Here is an 11359-nt window from a genome sequence, read left to right on the forward strand (position 1 = left end):
GGTTATTTATCATCTTCATAATACAAAACCCAAATATATATAATGTATCTTGTAAGATCCTGATCTATTGTGTTATCATGCATAAATGAATGTTAATCTATTTGTTATGCTCGTTATTATATTTCACCTGTGCTACAGAACATGGTGTATTATAAATTCATTATGATAATATTAATAATTTCTCACTGAATTCCCGGTAGTTGTTACAATTTGTAGCCTTTGTAACACCTATGTTGGCACCCTATGGAATTCCAGGTTTGTTGCAGGCTGTGATCATTTTTAATGGACCAACATGTGAGTTCTTTATGTAGTTCTGCTCAGGCTTTCAAGACTCTTCTATATACTGTATTTACACACACATAGCACATCCTTACAATGCATCTGATCTCAGGCGCGCTATTAGAGAGGGTTGGGGTTCCTTACAATGCATCTGATCTCAGACGCGCTATTAGAAAGGGTTGGGTTACGTTACAATGCATCTGATCTCAGACGCGCTATTAGAGAGGGTTGGGGTTCCTTACAATGCATCTGATCTCAGACGCGCTATTAGAAAGGGTTGGGTTACGTTACAAAGCATCTGATCTCAGACGCGCTATTAGAGAGGGTCGGGGATTCCTTACAATGCATCTGATCTCAGACGCGCTATTAGAAAGGGTTGGGTTACGTTACAATGCATCTGATCTCAGACACGCTATTAGAGAGGGTTGGGGTTCCTTACAATGCATCTGATCTCAGACACGCTATTAGAGAGGGTTGGGGCTCCTTACAATGCATCTGATGTCAGACATGCTATTAGAGAGGGTTGGGGTTCCTTACAATGCATCTGATCTCAGACGCGCTATTAGAGAGGGTTGGGGTTACGTTACAATGCATCTGATCTCAGACGTGCTATTAGAGAGGGTTGGGGCTCCTTACAATGCATCTGATGTCAGACGTGCTATTATAGAGGGTTGGGGTTCCTTACAATGCATCTGATCTCAGACGCGCTATTAGAGAGGGTTGGGGCTCCTTACAATACATCTGATCTCAGACGTGCTATTAGAGAGGGTTGGGGCTCCTTACAATGCATCTGATCCCAGACGCGCTATTAGAGAGGGTTGGGGCTCCTTACAATACATCTGATCTCAGACGTGCTATTAGAGAGGGTTGGGGCTCCTTACAATGCATCTGATCTCAGACGTGCTATTAGAGAGGGTTGGGGTTTTGCAGAATTTCACAATATAAATATAGGATTCCTCAACCTAAAAAAGGTTAAAAAAAAACCACCAACAAGCCATATTTCAAACATCTTACTTTACTTTTTTGTACCCTTAGGAAAGAATGACGCCTTTCAGTAAAACCAGTGTCAGAGCCTCCTACTGCCTTGGTATACAGCCTGCAGACTGGGCAGTGCATTTATTCTTATCAGGATACCTAAGAAACTTGACTTTGCTGGGACCATAAATTGTAGCAAAGATTCCAAACGGCAGAGGAAGGAAGAACTGAGGGTTTCCTAATAACTTGAGTGTTTATATCCTAGTTGTAAGTAAACAGAGTCTGTGTGAGGATCTGCAGCCAGACTGCCTCACCCAAAGACACGAGCAGGTTTATAAAAGGCAGAGCAAGTAATAGTGAAAAGATTAAAAGACAAAATAATCCGCTGTACCATTTTGAAATGGTGCCACCTTTTCTTGCACATTTCCAACAGATTGTATGTTTTTATTCGTTCTAATTCTTCCTTATGTGTATATCATGCCACATTATTCACTAAAAGGGTTACTTATCAAATTCTCCCCAGGCTGCAAAGAAAATAAATGTCTTTGGATGGTGTGTATTTGTAAACAATAAATAGAACTCATGCTGTGACACACTCTTCTGGCAGCAAAACGGTTAAATATTATGGCTTTACTAATTAAATAAAATATATATTTTTCAGGTTACGATGGTCGTTGTTCAGATGACTTTATGTACAAAAGAAGATACAGCACTTAGGCAGATGTATTGTGCAGCAATGTGTGGTTCTGTTTATTGTTTAACTGTAATGTAACCAAGAACACGCTGGGACACAAGATGTAGGTCACAATGTATCGTTCCTGCGGAAACATGCTTACTTATTACAAACATACTTATATGAATAACGGATTAAGCAGCCGCCCACACAAACACTTGTTTGCTTCGACAATTGATTCGGGGACATCCTTTCAAAGGCGCCTCTGTTTTATACAGAGATGCAGACGCTTTATATCAGTGCGATGTCATCATATAGTCACTTTAGCCCCGTTCTCTGCCCATGGGAGCCGTGATTTACGTCACACAGATGTCAGCTATAAGGTTATCATACGTTGGCCAAAAATATGTAACTAAAACCCCCCAATTTAAAGGAGCAATCCAAGCGGCAAATAGATATATATATATTTAAAGAGCATTGAATCAGGGGGTGTCTGGAGCTGAACCCCATTAATTTTAGCTGCAGTACTCCCCTGCTTACAGAGATACTTACCTCCGAAGGGGGTGTCTGTACCGCTCAGCTTTTTAAAGCTCCCTCATCACGTGGACCAATAGGAAGCCGCCCCGGATGATGTCACGACTTCCTATTGGCCCGCAGGGCGTGGGAGCTTTAAAAAGCCGCCATTACCTGACTAGCAAGCTGGAGCACTTACCGGCACCCCCTACAGAGGTAAGTATCTCCGGATGCCGGGGGTCCCCAGAGCTTAAATTAATGGGGTTCTGCTCCGGAGACCCCCCTGCTTCAATTCTATGTTAAAAAAAATATATACATTTGCCCGCATGGATTGCCTCTTTAAATTAATATTAGAAATAAGGATATGCAGTATAAGTAATAAGAAAGGGTTAATAATAATCAAATGTTGGGTTTCAGTAAGTTAGGACGTGCATTGATTTTGTGTGGTTTTAGCTTTTTTTGATCACACCTCAACAGCACCCCAGTAATTTATAATACAATCTAGGTACAGCTGGTACTGGTCCAGCTTAGCAGAACACATGGGACTATATTAGTATTTTTGGAAGGACGATGAGTGATCACCTTCTGTTGACATGTATGTTTTTTTTTTTAAATAAATCAGTTCTGTAGTATTAGATACTACTTACTGATGCAAACACAGGGCAGGTAGCGCTAACTATATAGGAAATAGAAACCCTTATATGAGAAATAGCCCTCACATAGGGGGCTGCCTAAATACTAAAACTGACCCCCTGGTCAGATAACAACACACAAAAAAAGAATATAGTATTAAAAAGGCGCCGGCAGGTAAAGGATATATCCACCAACAGGAGGACCCGAATGGATTCCAGACTGTAGAGATGTGCTTAAAAGAAATATAAAAAAACACAAAACATAGTGTAATACTGAGAATGCAATAGACAAAGAATATATACTAAACACAACTATTAAATTGATATATATCAGCTGAGATCATGGGTGATTAGGATTGTAAAAAACATTTAATAAAACTGATTAAAAACACTGGACATAAAAAACATAAACAAAATAATATCATATAATAGGACAATCGATATGGGACCGGTAATCAGCAACACCGGATGAACGGCCCACTCACCGGACGAAAGATAAAAGCGGGCGGTGGATAAATCTGAGAGTATCCCCTCTCTTTACAGCTCACACAGCTACTGTACTGCACCGGATCAGGGTTAGGATGATGGTTGCACACGCCAGCCTGCGTGTGTTCACTCTCCCTTGGCGCTCATATCACCTTGCAGCTGGTGGCAGATTCACCGCAGCAGATTCGTAAAGATCTTGCAATAAGTTTCAGCTGATGAACAGCTGATTCGTCTCGGCACTGGGAACAGCTCAGGCGTAGCGATCCAGGTCCCTCAAAGTTAACCCTACGCATTTCGAGAGCAGGCTGCTCTCTTCTTCAGGGGTTCTAGAAATGTGTCACATTTCTAGAACCCCTGAAGAAGAGAGCAGCCCGCTCTCGAAACGCGTAGGGTTAACTTTGAGGGACCTGGATCGCTACGCCTGAGCTGTTCCCAGTGCCGAGACGAATCAGCTGTTCATCAGCTGAAACTTATTGCAAGATCTTTATGAATCTGCTGCGGTGAATCTGCCACCAGCTGCAAGGTGATATGAGCGCCAAGGGAGAGTGAACACACGCAGGCTGGCGTGTGCAACCATCATCCTAACCCTGATCCGGTGCAGTAGCTGTGTGAGCTGTAAAGAGAGGGGATACTCTCAGATTTATCCACCGCCCGCTTTTATCTTTCGTCCGGTGAGTGGGCAGTTCATCCGGTGTTGCTGATTACCGGTCCCATACCGATTGTCCTATTATATGATATTATTTTGTTTATGTTTTTTATGTCCAGTGTTTTTAATCAGTTTTATTAAATGTTTTTTACAATCCTAATCACCCATGATCTCAGCTGATATATATCAATTTAATAGTTGTGTTTAGTATATGTTGTTTGTCTATTGCATTCACAGTATTACACTATGTTTTGTGTTTTTTTATATTTCTTTTAAGCACATCTCTACAGTCTGGAATCCATTCGGGTCCTCCTGTTGGTGGATATATCCTTTACCTGCCGGCGCCTTTTTAATACTATATTCTTTTTTGAGATACTACTTACTGCATCTTTTATATTTTTATTATTCATGCCATTTTTAATGAGTTTTAATATACAGAGCATTCTTTGATTTTCTATAGCAGGTTTTGATACATTTCCCCAGCAGTGCAAGATATTTGCAACACTTTCCTGTTTGTGTTCATTTGTTGCCAATGTTCCCAGCAGTTTGAGCTGCAAACTGTAACAATAGATAATGTTACCCTAGTAATTTAAGAATACATTGTAGCTGCTGAGTTACACTGACTAAACAATTGATTGAAAGTGCAAGGCAGCCATTTAGTGAACCCTGGGAAGCAGGACCTTTGCTGATCGATTACGGGAGAACGAATGAATCGACAGCTTAGGTAATTCATTTTCAATAAAGGTAATTAAAGGATACATATATTAAAGCAAATTAAAAAAATAATATATATATATATACATTTTTTAAGTGCTGATTGGATTGCTTCTTGAAGCTTAAATGGTTAAAGATGTGCACGCTTTTATGCAGCATGATATACGTAATACAAAGGGTTAACAATTCAATATTTGGTTTTGGTGAATTTGAATATACTTTGTTATTGTATTTTTTGCTTTTAGGGCACTCCAGTAAATTCTAAAAAAAAAACGGAAAAAAAGAAACCCGGTTTGTACTAGGTGAGTTTATAACACATGGAACTAGCTAGCAGGTTAATAATCTCCCTAAACTAAGATGGAGGCTCTGCCCTGCAAGCAATTACTGTCATTTATACCCAGTGACCTTGTGTTATCCAATGCATTGCCATGTGCTTTAATTTGCTTTTCTAAGCTGGCTGTTGGCAAAGAAACAGGTGTGGCCAAGAAACAGGTGTGGCCAACAGGTGTGGTCAACTAGAGTTGGCCTCTGATTGAGCCACCTGTGCTGAAGCAGGGACTGATTGAGCCACCTGTGCTGAAGCAGGGATATCCTTAAAACCTGACCTGTTCGTGGCCCTTGAGTACTGGAGTTGGCCACCCCTGCACTAGTGATTCCCCAGTTTTGCATCTGAAAGACCTTGATAAACGGAGTTTAAAATGAGTGAGATGCTGACATTCCCAGGAATCTTACTGCCAGGATACCGTTTTTCAGCCAGGAGACTTACGTTCAAATTGAGTTGCCCAGCCCTGGCATAGAATGTTCAACGCTTACTGTTTCATTGTCTAAAGTAAATCATCGGCTAAAGACTGGTAGCAAGTACTGGTGTGTAATTTATATGCATGAAACTTGATTACCTACGGTACCTTACCCAACTGTACATACCATGTGTATAAATCATACAGTAAGTATGTATACAGCATGCAGGAATATTATATCAGAACGAAACATGATTTGGACATGAACCCCCTCTCCATCTCTGAATATATACATACGTGTGTGTGTGTATATATATATATATATATATATATTTATAATACAGGAATGACCAGCACTCACAGGATGTACAAACAATTAGAAAAGTGAGCGCAGGTCACTACGATATCATATACCTAATTCCTTACCGTGCACCCGGGCTGAATACACACTGTTTTAGCAGTATACGTAAAAAATACAGTATATACATTATATATGAAATAATCCCATACGCATACATATCAAGTAATGTTTTTTCGCTCTGCTTAGACTGAGCTGTGCTGAAGGATTTCTCCGTGTTAGCGAATCCCTTGTTATCTGGGAGCCTTACTCTTTGTTATGGTCTGCACGGCTCTCCTTATATACTCCGGCTAATTTTAACTCTGCCTACGCAAATCCAGATCCGGAGTGAGCAGCCGGCCCAGCCAAACGGGAAGAGGAGATGGGGGTCAATTTCCTGAACAAGACAAAAAAAAATGAAATAATACATAAAATAAACCTTTGGACATGTTAGCCTTTCTTCCTTTCTATCTCGCTCGCACAATCTCTTTTTTTTTCTCATTTCCTCTAACTTTCACTGTTACAGGAAAATAGAGATTAGCAGATGTGGTGGAATTAGTCGTTAGCATGGTCAGAGAGTGGAGAAAGGCAAAGGGGACACTGAGATAACTCTTAAAGGTGCAATCGTTGCTCCAACCATACAGAGAATGGGTAATTTGGGGGCCAGCTACATTTCCGGTCGAATGTGTTTGTCAGAAATAGAAACCCTGATTCTTTAAGACATATTACATAGTTACATAGTTACATAGTTACCTAGTTACATAGTTACCTAGTTACCTAGTTACATAGTTACATAGTTACCTAGTTACATAGTAGATGAGGTTGAAAAAAGACATACGTCCATCAAGTTCAACCTATGCTAAGACGACAGATACTTATATCCGTACTTAAAGTACATTGATCCAGAGAAAGACGAACTAAAAACCCCAGTGGTGCATCACCCAATGCTGTCTCATAAGGAGAAAAATTAATTCCTTCCAGGCTCCAACTAATGGCAATCAGATTTCTCCCTGGATCAACAGCCTTCCCCTGTCTACGTATTTGGAATATACCTGTATAGCTTTCCTTTCTAAAAAAAAAGATAGCCAACCTTTTTTTGAAGATATCTATTGTATCTGCCATCACAGTCTCCATGGGTAATGAAATCTGCATTTTAACTGCCCTTACTATAAAGAACCCCTTCCTTTGTTGCTGGTGAAATTTCCTCCAACTTTAAAGGATTAGCTTGTGTCGTTTGTACGGCCCTTGGGAAGATTAGTTCTTTTGAAAGCTCCTTGTATTGACCCTCAATATATTTGTATATAGTTATCATATCCCCTCTTAGATGCCTCTTTTCTAATGTGAACAAATAAATTAGCAAGCCTCTCCTCATACTGCAAGTCAAAATTTCCATCCCCTTTATTAATTTGATGGCTCTTCTCTGCACTTTTTCTAGTTCCATAATGTCTGTTCAATGGAGTGGTGCCCCAAACTATACTCCATATTCAAGGTGTGGCCTTACTAATGCTTTATACAGAGGCATAATTATGCTTACTTGCCTTCCATCCATTCTCGTTTAATGCAAGATAAGATCTTATTTCCTTTGCAGCTACTGCCTGGCATTGGGCACTATTGCTAAGCCTGCTGTCCACAAGCACTCCTAAATTCTTCTCCATCAAGGATTCCCTAATTTTTCCCCATTTAATTTGTAAGTCGCCTGCTTATTCTTGTTTCCAAAATGCATAACCTTACGGTTATCTGTATTATTACCCTGTGGAAGAGATGTGTCCCTGAGAGGCAGGCTACACCTTATACATTTAAAGTACAAGAAGTTACTGTAGGACATCAGATGGACACAGAACATTAAACATGGTGGCAGAATGAAACCACAAAGTCCATTATTTGTCATGGTTTAGTATTGATATTTAAGCCTTGTTTTAATTGTAATTACACATAGTTATTATCATACATGAAAACTTTCAGATGAAAGTTTCTTTTTTTTTTTTTTAATTGGGGTGTAACCTGGCAGAGTAACTCTCCTGTCTTTTAATGCCAGAATGTTTCTCATGGTCACCTTGACCAACCACCCCTATCCCGTCCCTCAATTCCTCCTAATTCTATGAACAGATGAAAATGTATCATATGTCTCTGCTTTCCCCCCAGGTTTGCCACTCTGCTTCTTATCATCCTGCGAGGCTCATCTACACCAGGTTTTGATATTGGCATGATTGATGTACAAGCCAAACTGTGGTTAAGTTTCCATTTTGAATATGCATAGAACATCTAATGACTGCTACAGTTAGTTTGGGCTTTCCCACCAACTTTAAAACCTGGTGCGAACGGACATCTGAAAGTGATCAGGATACAGGAGCCTTATAGTGGCTACACTATTTCTCCCATATAAAATGTGCCTCAATCCAAGAAAGTCAATGAAAGATGATGAGATTTGTTTTCAGTTCAAATGTTGATACTCAAAATACTCATGGTCCTACAGGTCAAATAAATCTGACTGATGACCTCTATGGTTATTGACGTATCACCTTTGAGGAAGAGCTTTAATAACATACGGTGGGGTTCCACCAATAACAGGTTAAAATTCTTAGGCGATAGAAGCATTTCTTTTTAAATAAGCCTTTAAATAACCCCAAAGTAATAATCCCTTTACTAGTGTTATACATCTCCTTTCTGCTGCCCTCCTCTTCCTTCCGATTCGCAGTGTCAAATGACGCCGCCGACGTCACACAGCGTCTCGTTGCCATGGTAACGAGACACCGTGTGACGCCAAGTTGGTGACGTCCGCGATGTCATTTGCCGCCGCGAATCGGAAGGAGGAGGAGGGGGGCGGCAGAAAGGAGAGAGCAAGGAGGCCCCCGGCATACAGTTAGGTCCGGAAATAATTGGACACTGATACAAGTTTTGTTATTTCGGCTGTGTACCAAAATAAATTCAAGTTACAGTTAAATTATGAACATGGGCTTAAAGTGCAGTCTATCAGCTTTAATTTGAGGGTATTCACATCCAAATTGGAGGAAGGGTTTAGGAATTACATCTCTTTAATACAGTATGTAGCCCCCTGTTTTTCAAGGGACCAAAAGTAATTGGACAATTGACTCAAAAGCTGTTTCATGGACAGGTGTGGGCTATTCCTTCATTATTTCATCATCAATTAAGCAGGTAAAAGGTCTGGAGTTGATTCCAAGTGTGGCATCCGCATTTGGAAGCTGTTGCTGTGAACCCAACATGCAGTCAAAGGAGCTCTCAATGCAAGTGAAACAGGGCATCCTTTTCTGCAAAAAAAAAAAGAAAATCCATCAGAGAGATAGCAGGAACATTAGGAGTGGCCAGTTTGGTACATTCTGAGAAAAAAAAGAACGCACTGGTGAGCTCTGCAACACAAAAAGGCCTGGACGTCCACGGAAGACAACAGTGGTGGATGATCGTAGGATCCTTTCCATGGTAAAGAAAAACCCCTCCACAACATCCAGCCAAGTGAAGAACACTCTCCAGGAGGTAGGCATATCATTATCCAAGTCTACCATAAAGAGAAGACTTCAAGAGAGCAAATACAGGGGGTTCATCACAAGGTGCAAACCATTCATAAGCCTCAAGAATAGAAAGGCCAGATTAGACTTTTCCAAACAATATCTAAAAAAGCCATCCCAGTTCTGGAACAGCATTCTTTGGACAGATGAAACTAAGATCAACCTGTACCAGAATGATGCGAAGAAAAAGTATGGAGAAGGCTTGGAATGGCTCATGATCCGAAGCATATCACATCATCTGTAAAACACGGTGGAGGCAGTGTGATGGCATGGGCATGCATGGATTACAATGGCACTGGGTCACTAGTGTTTATTGATGATGTGACAGAAGACAGAAGCAGCCGGATGAATTCTGAAGTGTATAGGGATATATTGTCTGCTCAGATTCAGCCAAATTCAGTGAAGTTGATTGGATGGTGCTTCACTTTACAGATGGACAATGACCCAAAACATACTGCGAAAGCAACCCAGGAGTTTTTTTTTTTTACTTAAATTTTTATTGAGCATTTTTTTTTTTTACATACGAAATAAAAATTAACAGAACATAAAACAGATAAGGGGGGGGATCGGGGAGGGGGGGAAGGGGTAGCATTTGTAAAAATATGGCATTGTACACAACAATTTAATTATCATATGTATCACTCTGTTCCAAATATTCTAATCTATATATGGGGATATACCTGCATGGCGAAACCAGGGAGCCCAAATCGCAGAGAATTGCGAGGTAGAGCCGTTCAGATAGGCTGAGAGTTTTTCCATATAAACTATGTGCCAGATTTTGTAATTTATTTGGTTTAAGGATGGGGGGGGGGGGGCAGGTTGTTTCCAATTTTTGGCAATTGTACACCTTGTAGCATTTAACATTTGGGCTAGTACTCTAGCTTTTTTGGGGGGAATATTGGCCATTGGCTTGCCTAGCTATATATATACTGGGTCATGTGGGACAGTGATTTCTAGGATCTTATGTATTAAGGTGAACACTTCCGTCCATGTTTGTTGGATTTTGGGACATGACCAGAATATATGCAGAATATTCCCCACTTCACCCCCCAGGAGTTTTTTAAGGCAAAAAAGTGGAATATTCTGCAATGGCCGAGTCAATCACCTGATCTCAACCCGATCGAGCATGCATTTCACTTGCTGAAGACAAAACTTAAGGCAGAAAGATCCACGAACAAACAACAACTGAAGACAGCTGCAGTAAAGGCCCGGCAAAGCATCACAAAGGAGGAAACCCAGCGTTCCATGTGTTCCAGACTTCAAGCAGTCATTGCCTGCAAAGGATTCTCGACAAAGTATTAAAAATGAACATTTTATTTATGATTGTGTTAATTTGTCCAATTACATTTGAGCCCCTGAAATAAGGGGACTGTGTATGAAAATAGTTGCAATTCCTAAACGTTTCATACGATATTTTTGTTCAACCCTTTGAATTAAAGCTGAAAGTCTGCACTTCTATTGGATCTCGGTTGTTTCATTTCAAATCCATTGCGGTGGCGTACAGAGCCAAAATTATGACAATTGTGCCAGTGTCCAATTATTTTCGGACCTAACTGTATGTAAATGACTTCCCATCAGGCCCGATCGGACCGAGAGCCCGGCAAAATATATGGTGGCGGACATTTTTGCAGCCCCCAAGTTTTGCTGCCCTAGGCCCGGGCCTAACGGTTTTAATGGGAAATCTTCCACTGGACACACACCATAATAACACCGTCCCCACTGTCTCTGTAAGTTCTCTCTACTCACCACTTAGATTGTGAGCTCTTCGGGACAGGGACTCCTTTTCCTAATGTTTTGTGGCAGAAGCGCTTATTCCCATGATGTCTCCTGGGTCACGTGTATTACT

The 11359-nt window shown here is 40.7% G+C and overlaps 1 long non-coding RNA gene across 2 annotated transcripts in view; it reads left to right on the plus strand.

Moving 5' to 3' along the window:
• The window catches only part of LOC142503369 (uncharacterized), a 31283-nt gene extending 21215 nt beyond the window's left edge, over positions 1-10068 (plus strand). Inside the window, exons 2-4 of one of the 2 annotated variants that reach the window (XR_012803983.1) lie at positions 1315-1521; positions 5164-5220; positions 8135-10068. This is a non-coding gene — a long non-coding RNA (uncharacterized LOC142503369). Of the gene's footprint in view, positions 1-1314; positions 3049-5163; positions 5221-8134 lie in introns of those variants that run through there. The other variant, XR_012803982.1, reaches the window with a different exon arrangement.
• The last annotated feature ends 1291 nt before the right edge of the window (positions 10069-11359 follow it).

Source organism: Ascaphus truei, chromosome 10, assembly GCF_040206685.1.
Source record: "Ascaphus truei isolate aAscTru1 chromosome 10, aAscTru1.hap1, whole genome shotgun sequence".
Taxonomy (NCBI): Eukaryota; Metazoa; Chordata; class Amphibia; order Anura; family Ascaphidae; genus Ascaphus; species Ascaphus truei.